We start from the raw sequence: 8992 nt of genomic DNA, 5'->3' as shown, positions 1-8992 counted from the left end.
TACCACGGTTCTTTTCGCGTCTCGACAAATCAGATCGCATATATTTGCACCATCAATATACTGGTATGATATAATTACCAATATTGGCTGGGGTATAGAGAATGTGAAAAATATCTAGACACGAACCATCCGCGGTTGTTGCGCGCACATCGTTACAAGACTTTGACAAAGTCGACAACTAGTGCACCAGCAAGGTATCTTCAGTTATACCTTGCTGGTGCGCTCGTTGTTGACTTTGTCAAAGTTAATCCGGTGATAATCTGGTGACAGCGTCCACAGATTAGTAATTTACCCTTGCTTACTTTGGCAAATTAGGCACTCAAACTCATCAGATAATAGACTAAATTACCACCTTGCTTGCTTTGGCGAATTAGGCAATCAAACTGGTCAGATAATAGATGCAGCATGCTGATAAAACGTTTACGCAAGATTGTCAAGGGCAGTGCAAGACCAAAACACCAAAGTTTGGTAGAATAAACCTTTATTAGCAATACAACAAAACACCTAACCACAGTCCCTCACCAAGGAGGGACTGTGACCTAACCACCCCTGGGGACGGACACATAGGCTATCCCCTATGGTTGAGGTTTGTGTTTTTCTATCAGTCTCTAGCTAGGTATTGTTATGCAAAACACTTTCTGTGCCCATTAGCCCAGGGTCATTAACCTTCAATGTTGCTCGTGATGGTTGGCAGAAAGGTTGTATGTAGGGTAGAGCTGTATGTTACCGTGTCAAGGCCACAGGTGCCTGGAGTTACCAGTGTAGTATACATAGAGAGACGGGGCCTTCTATGTATACTAGTACTACACCATGGGGTAGGCATCTGTCGTCTACTAGGCCTAGGGCAGTTTAACGTTTTCCGTTGACTATTTCGTATGAAGATCTGTTCGGAATGGAATTATTGGACTTTCTGTTACCGTCTAGGAACACGAGTCCCGCATTGAGGATTATCGACTCCATAAAACCATGTTTTTTACCTCCATGATAAAACATGTGGAGCGGTTTTTTTACACTTGCATAGGTAGACGGGAGGGGAGGGAGAGATCATAAATGACGTCACAATAGTACTATAATGTCTCCATGGCGTATCAATGGCCAAAGCGATTCGTCTGGAACCCAAAAGTACAATTACATGTAAGTACGTTCTCTTACCTGTTTAGTGTTGGTACTGGAATCGAGGTGACTCGATCCTTGGGCCTGAAAAGTGTCTTCTCTGGCCGTCGGATTCCGCTTTGACCACTATTTTCTGACTTTACTCCCAGAACTATCTCGCTATCTATGATTTGAGGTAAACCGCTTATAGACTTTACATGAAGAGTGCACCACGGGAAAGCGGTCTGACGACAGCCGCAGGACTCATTAATAAGGCATACAATCGTAGACAATAGAGAAAGGTGGTGTTACGTAATAGTGTCATTTCTTCTGTTTATAATACAAAAACCTTTTAACGAGATTCCACAAGCACTGTGTATGGGTTGTAAAATGCGCATGTTCAAGTTGTAGGGCGTGCCGTTGGTATGTATGTGTGGCGCTAGTTGAAAATCATGGGTGCCAAAATGTCAGTCCCAAGGGTGGGGCAGGTATGGGATGTCTTGTATTCGGCACCCTATTGTTTATTTATTTTCATACCTTTGACTACAATATTGCCTATAGAGATTTGTACTATACCAACCAAGGGTGTCTTGGCTTTTACCTACATGGTCTACCTTGGCAATGGTTTTGTAATTTCCTTTTTTCTCTTTTTGTCAAGTTTAAATATTTCTTTTTCTTCACTGTGTCATGTATTTATCCTGTGATAATCTTACGCTAGATTTTATCACTATGCTGCGTCTATCATCTGATGCGTTTGATTGCCTATTGCGCCAAAGCAAGCAAGGGTACGTTACTAATCCGTAGACGCAGGTTTCGAAGCCACATGCACAGCCATTTCATGCCAGTTTTGTTTGTCGGACCGTACGCTTGTTCAGCTTCCTGTCTCAAGACTGAAAATTGGACATGTGCTGGACACACTTCAGTTGTTCACTTAATTGTCAAATTGCAGGTAAAAACCCAGCGTTGTCAATGTGTACGGGATCTAAATATCACCGTAAAAACCTATGATTTCGAGCACAAAAATGATTATGAGTGTATATCGTCGGATCGAATTTAATAGGAAATTAACACCGCCGAAATAAATGGTCGAATTAATAACGAGACGATTGTGAGTATTCACATGAAACTTTTTTTTTATATGGCGATTGCTTCAAAGAATGGGTGATTTTTTTTGGTGCCCCGACATCGACAAATGGTCGTCATTCAGTAGTGTTATGCTCTACGTCACAAACGAAAACAAATTGGGTACAGGGGCATGTCAAAATCAAAGTGGCCGCTGTCTCAAGACACATCGCGACGGGCCGATCGGTGGACGTCGCGTAAGTTGTGTCGGCCTTTGTAAATAAATAGTAAATAGAAAATAAATAGTAACTTGTGGCAGGCAGGTAATATGATCGAGACGTGTAGTGCATTATCTACGTCGATCAAATAATTTTAATTGACATCACCTATCGTAAGAAACCCGATAATGAAGAATATTTCACCAATCTGAGAGACCATGGCGACCATTTTCCTGTGAGTATTCTAAGTTTGCAAACTTGCGAAACCAACATCAGAAGAATTTAACTCTTTTGCTGTGTTCTACATGTTTTAATGTCAGTCAAATTTCAGGAAAGTATCCGTACATTTTCGTAATCGTACGGCGTAATAGCGCAACCTGACGGCGATTTCCGAAAGAACATGATCGGTTCGTGGAAGCGTAAAATCTCTCTCTCTCTCTCTCTCTCTCTCTCTCTCTCTCTCTCTCTCTCTCTCTCTCTCTCTCTCTCTCTCTCTCTCTCTCTCTCTCCTCTCTCTCTCTCTCTCTCTCTCTCTCTCTCTCTCTCTCTCTCTCTCTCTCTCTCTCTCTCTCAGTCTAGCCGTTTCGATGTTTTGATTTGTCGACATTTATTTCGGGTTCGCTGCCACAACTCAATGTTGATGTCCATTTCTTAACGGGTATTCCTGCCGTGTTCAATATCAGACACTCAGAACAGGAACAACGCTGGTAATATTGCGTCTTTAGTCTTGAAAGCCAGTAGAATTCGTAACTGATGACATGTCAAGGCATGGAGCAAGTTATCACCATTGAAAGTCAATAAAGTCAATATCGCCAATATACCACGGTTCTTTTCGCGTCTCGACAAATCAGATCGCATATATTTGCACCATCAATATACTGGTATGATATAATTACCAATATTGGCTGGGGTATAGAGAATGTGAAAAATATCTAGACATGAACCATCCGCGGTTGTTGCGCGCACATCGTTACAAGACTTTGACAAAGTCGACAACTAGTGCACCAGCAAGGTATCTTCATTTATACCTTGCTGGTGCGCTCGTTGTTGACTTTGTCAAAGTTAATCCGGTGATAATCTGGTGACAGCGTCCACAGATTAGTAATTTACCCTTGCTTACTTTGGCAAATTTAGGCACTCAAACTCATCAGATAATAGACTAAATTACCACCTTGCTTGCTTTGGCGAATTAGGCAATCAAACTGGTCAGATAATAGATGCAGCATGCTGATAAAACGTTTACGCAAGATTGTCAAGGGCAGTGCAAGACCAAAACACCAAAGTTTGGTAGAATAAACCTTTATTAGCAATACAACAAAACACCTAACCACAGTCCCTCCACCAAGGAGGGACTGTGACCTAACCACCCCTGGGGACGGACACATAGGCTATCCCCTATGGTTGAGGTTTGTGTTTTTCTATCAGTCTCTAGCTAGGTATTGTTATGCAAAACACTTTCTGTGCCCATTAGCCCAGGGTCATTAACCTTCAATGTTGCTCGTGATGGTTGGCAGAAAGGTTGTATGTAGGGTAGAGCTGTATGTTACCGTGTCAAGGCCACAGGTGCCTGGAGTTACCAGTGTAGTATACATAGAGAGATGGGGCCTTCTATGTATACTACACCATGGGGTAGGCATCTGTCGTCTACTAGGCCTAGGGCAGTTTAACGTTTTCCGTTGACTATTTCGTATGAAGATCTGTTCGGAATGGAATTATTGGACTTTCTGTTACCGTCTCGGAACATGAGTCCCGCATTGAGGATATCGACTCCATAAAACCATGTTTTTTTACCTCCATGATAAAACATGTGGAGCGGTTTTTTTACACTTGCATAGGTAGACGGGAGGGGAGGGAGAGATCATAAATGACGTCACAATAGTACTATAATGTCTCCATGGCGTATCAATGGCCAAAGCGAATCGTCTGGAACCCAAAAGTACAATTACATGTAAGTACGTTCTCTTACCTGTTTAGTGTTGGTACTGGAATCGAGGTGACTCGATCCTTGGGCCTAAAAAGTGTCTTCTCTGGCCGTCGGATTCCGCTTTGACCACTATTTCTGACTTTACTCCCAGAACTATCTATGATTTGAGGTAAAACGCTTATAGACTTTACATGAAAAGTGCACCACGGGAAAGCGGTCTGACGACGGCCGCAGGACTCATTAATAAGGCATACAATCGTAGACAATAGAGAAAGGTGGTGTTACGTAATAGTGTAATTTCTTCTGTTTATAATACAAAAACCACGAGCACTGTGTATGGGTTTCAAAATGCGCATGTTCAAGTTGCAGGGCTTGACGGCACGCATGTGTGGCGCGACTGTTGAAAATCATGGGTGCCAAATGTCAGTCCCAAGGGATGGGGCAGGTGTGTGATGTTTTGTATTCGGCACCCTATTGTTTATTTATTTTCATACCTTTGACTACAATATTCCCGATAGAGGCTTTTACCTACACGGTCTTACCTTGGCAATGGTTTTGTAAATATTTCTTTTTTCTCTTTTTGTCAAGTTTAAATATTTCTTTTTCTTCATTGTGTCATGTATTTATCCTGTGATAATCTTACGCTAGATTTTATCACTATGCTGTGTCTATCATCTGATGCGTTTGATTGCCTATTGCGCCAAAGCAAGCAAGAGTACGTTACTAATCAGTAGACGCTGTCACCTGATTATCACCGGACTAGTTTTGCCAAAGTCAACAACGAACGAACCAGCAAGTACTGCATATTTTTCAAACAGATAAGATATTATTCTTGCTGGTAAGTTCGTTGTTGACTTTGTCAAAGTTAATCCGGTGATAATTCTGGTGACAGCGCCCACGGATTAGTAACTTACCCTTGCTTGATTTGACCGCGGTCCCTCCACAAAAGGGGGACCGTGATTTGACCATGGAGCTAGAAAATCCGTTTCTAGCTCCATGATTTGACGCACTATAGGCAATCAAACGCATCAGATAATAGACTAGATTGAAAGATCCGACGTATCTTTCAGTCTAATAAAAGACGTAACAAGTGATAAAACTTAACTTATAGCACAGGCGGCCCAGACGTATTGAGTTTTTTTTCACAGTTTTTTCTATCAGTTGCTCTCTTTTTCTTCATGCTCTGACTGATCGGAGTAAATAAATAAATGATTATTATACAGTCTAACCTAAGGGCCGTTCTGACACAGCATTTAACAACGTTGTGAACGCCGTTGTTATGGTAAACAACGACGAAAACCACGTGTGAGAACAGTTAACGCCGGTGCTGCGACGGCGTCGATCTACGGCGTCGAATTTCGTCAGACCTGCAACGGCGCGCCGACGCAAATTGTGTGTCAGAACGGTTAACGACGGTGTAAACGCCCTCTCGCGACGACTTTTGTCCAAAACATTACCTCTGACCTATCAGCTCGAGTGCACAGTACGCATAGCTGGACTCGACACGAACCATGGAAGACAACAGATCTCTCGCTCCCATGTATAAAGTGTGAAAGAGGCTGCCCACCTAACTATCCAAAATGTTTTTGTGTCGAGTTTGTGTTTGGTTCGTTTCAAAAATGTGTTCTACATTCTTATCCGATTGTTTGTGTTAATAAAAAATGTTTGTTTCGCCTCGGATATTTGTAGGGAAGTTTGGATTAGTGTGTACGGTAATCTTTTGTTTGTGTGGGGAAAGCTTATGGCGAGACGCAGCCGGACCTATGGTGTTACAAAGTTGATAGAGTGGCCTTTGACGCTAGCGTTTCGAAACCCGAGTGTGGTTTCTCATCAGTCGCAGTGTAGATTCTTTCCTTTGTTTGGTTTGTGAAAAATTATTTTAATGGGTTTTAGTGATCTTGCTCATCGAATAGCGAGGCAAGAATATCAATGTTTGGGTCTCGTTGTGAGTCCATTTATGCATTCCTGAGGCGACGATTGAACTGTTGAATCCGTCTGGATCGCATATGAACTAATGAAGGTGAAAATACAGGAGACACGCCGCTACAGTTGCGTCCTGGACATCCGCCATTGTTGTTTATATCCAACCTGTACTATAGACATATATTGAACGTAGAGGGCGCAAAACACCGGTGTTTTCCTCAAAACACCGGAGGAAATTCCGTGTATGGACATAAGTAGAGATTAATTTTACACCCCATTACAAGGACGTTTACACATCTTGTTATTAATTGGTCAACACAACTAATTATGCTAATCCGTGGACTTATACTGTGCGTTTCACCTAGGTACCGCGACTCAGCGTATGAGACGGACACATTTCACCTACAACACAAACGATTAGCTTGGGTATCATGACACATTTGAAAATCACCGACTCATTGATTAATTACAGTAAACCAGCATGGGGCAACCGCTCTGTCTGGACTGAGAGATACGCTTGATCTACTATGTAACTGTTTTTACAATTTCAGCTAAGAGTTGAAGAGGTGAAACTTTAACCTTGAAAGAAATGAAATACACAGGGCTCGAATACGATGTCGACTTCGAGATCTCACATGAACTTCAGTTTATTTCATTATTTCGTTCAAGTTAAATTTTCGTATTAAAGTTTTATTTCGAGAGCAGACATTTCTGTTGAGAAAACCTTCAGCTCTTCAACTCTTAGTGGACATTGTAAAAAAAAACACCGTATATCTCTCAGTCCAGACAGAGCGGCTGCTCCGTGCTGATTAAGTGTACTTAATCAATGAGTCGGTGACTTTCAAATGTGTCGTGATACCTATTAGCTAATCGTTTGTTTTGTGCGTGAAATGTGTCCGTGCATACGACGAGCTGCGGTACCTAGGTGAAATGCACTGTATCAGAGATTTTATGGGTTGGTTAACATTTTGAAAGATAGGAAAAGTTACTGAAAAGGGGCACATCTCTATATGACAAATATGACAATTACGGAACACAATGACGAATTCTTAAGCAGGAAAATATACTGACAATTGAAATTAAAAATGGTAGCTTGTCCCTGTTTATGGCAAAGAACAATTGTAATGACTTTCAAAATATAACAGATTGCGAAAGCATCATTTATTTACTGTCTGTTCTGTGCTGTTTTTGTGTCTATTACTTCGTTCATACAGGCAAAAATTGAAACGTTTCAGCGACTTATTTGTGATTTGTAAACACAGGGGATTAATAGTTTGGGTCCGCTCGTGTCCATACTCACAAAATTAAGCCATTGTTTTGATATTTAAGACGTCTTAATGCGCCCTCTCGAGTTCAAAAGGTGTGTATGGCCAAGCATACTGCATAACAAGATGGCTGAAACGAACGACGTCGTACTGGCTGTAAAGAATGTGAAAGAGGCTCCCCACCGAACTATCCAAAATGTTTTTGTGTCGAGTTTGTGTTTTATTCGTTTCTAAATTGTGTTCCTACATTCTTATCCGATTGTTTGTGTTAATAAAAATGTTTGTTTCGCCTCGCCATAAGCTTTCCTCACACAAACAAAACATTACCGTCCACACTAATCCAAACTTCCCTACAAATATCCGAGGCGAAACAAACATTTTTATTAACACAAACAATCGGATAAGAATGTAGGAACACATTTTAAAACGAATCAAACACAAACTTAATGACTCAATCGAATATTTTTGTTCCCAATTAATAAATCATATAGACAATCTCAATTCTCGGTTTATGGCAATTTTTGTCGACTGAGAAAAGTCTTTTCATCTTCAACATTCCATTCTAATTTCACCTACGGTATATAATATCCTAACCTCCTGTGACTTTCCTTCTAAACGTTGATTTGCCTTGTGCACCAAAGAGATGCTGTATTTTATGCCAAACGATGAAAAAATATGTGAAGAAATAACCATGTATCAGTCAGTACGGCAGGCGAAACCCGGACGGCCATACCGATTGGAGACAGAGCAGAGTAGATCGAAACGCAAACGGGGTGTTATTATAGGAAAGGCGGTGACTTATTTTACAGCTGAATAAAATGCTGTCTCTGGTTGTGTAAGTCTGTTGATCGAAATATATATTTTGTTCCCAGTTGATTAATCATGGGGGATGGCAGTCTCGATCTCCCCTTTATGGTTCGATATTTACTGACTCGTTCCCTCTCATTTTTGTCAATCAATGAAAGCATTTTCGTCTTCCATATTCAATATTACTTTGACCGATGTTACATCCTGACCTATACTGTCATTAGTTTTGACCAACGTACAAAGATATTGCCCATGCGTCCGGCTGATGAGATGTTTTGCAAAACGGTGAAGAAAGGGGCCCGGGAGATATCGATGTCAGTCTTTCCGGACTGTTTACATGTAGCTAATAGGGAATATCAAAGGAGATGAATCAGTTAGTTGAATAAAATATAACTTTTCGGACTTATTTTATGTCAATTTTGTCAATGTCGGACTTTTGATTCAAGAGAAACCAGAATCACCTACAGAGATGTCTGTATTAAACACGACGCACAATTGGGAATAGTTTGTTATGCTACTGTCGGTCTCAGTCGTGGTGTCTCTCCCATAAAATTTCGAAGCTATAGGTCTACACTTGTCGTTTCGATTCACAGGTAGCGGTACACCGATGACCAGATATTGTACTGTTCTTAAAACTAGTCTAAGCAATTTTACGACACTGGACTATTTGCCATCGTGTCTCCCCGTGAACGTACTTGATT

General features: G+C 41.2%; 2 protein-coding genes across 2 annotated transcripts in view; one reads left to right on the top strand and one right to left on the bottom strand.

Moving 5' to 3' along the window:
* Positions 1-4531, bottom strand: part of LOC139137201 (sialate:O-sulfotransferase 1-like) — a 36282-nt gene extending 31751 nt beyond the window's left edge. Inside the window, exon 1 of the mRNA XM_070705184.1 lies at positions 4339-4531. The gene's annotated coding sequence lies outside the window, so the exon portion shown is untranslated. The remainder of the gene's footprint in view (positions 1-4338) is intronic.
* The window catches only part of LOC139137203 (uncharacterized), a 64288-nt gene continuing 56290 nt past the window's right edge, over positions 995-8992 (top strand). The window contains exons 1-2 of the mRNA XM_070705188.1: positions 995-1134; positions 4208-4320. The gene's annotated coding sequence lies outside the window, so the exon portion shown is untranslated. The remainder of the gene's footprint in view (positions 1135-4207; positions 4321-8992) is intronic.

This window comes from Ptychodera flava, chromosome 7 (assembly GCF_041260155.1).
Source record: "Ptychodera flava strain L36383 chromosome 7, AS_Pfla_20210202, whole genome shotgun sequence".
Classification (NCBI taxonomy): Eukaryota; Metazoa; Hemichordata; class Enteropneusta; family Ptychoderidae; genus Ptychodera; species Ptychodera flava.
Note: the sequence above shows the minus strand (reverse complement) of the source record. Positions and strands in the feature narration are given on the sequence as shown.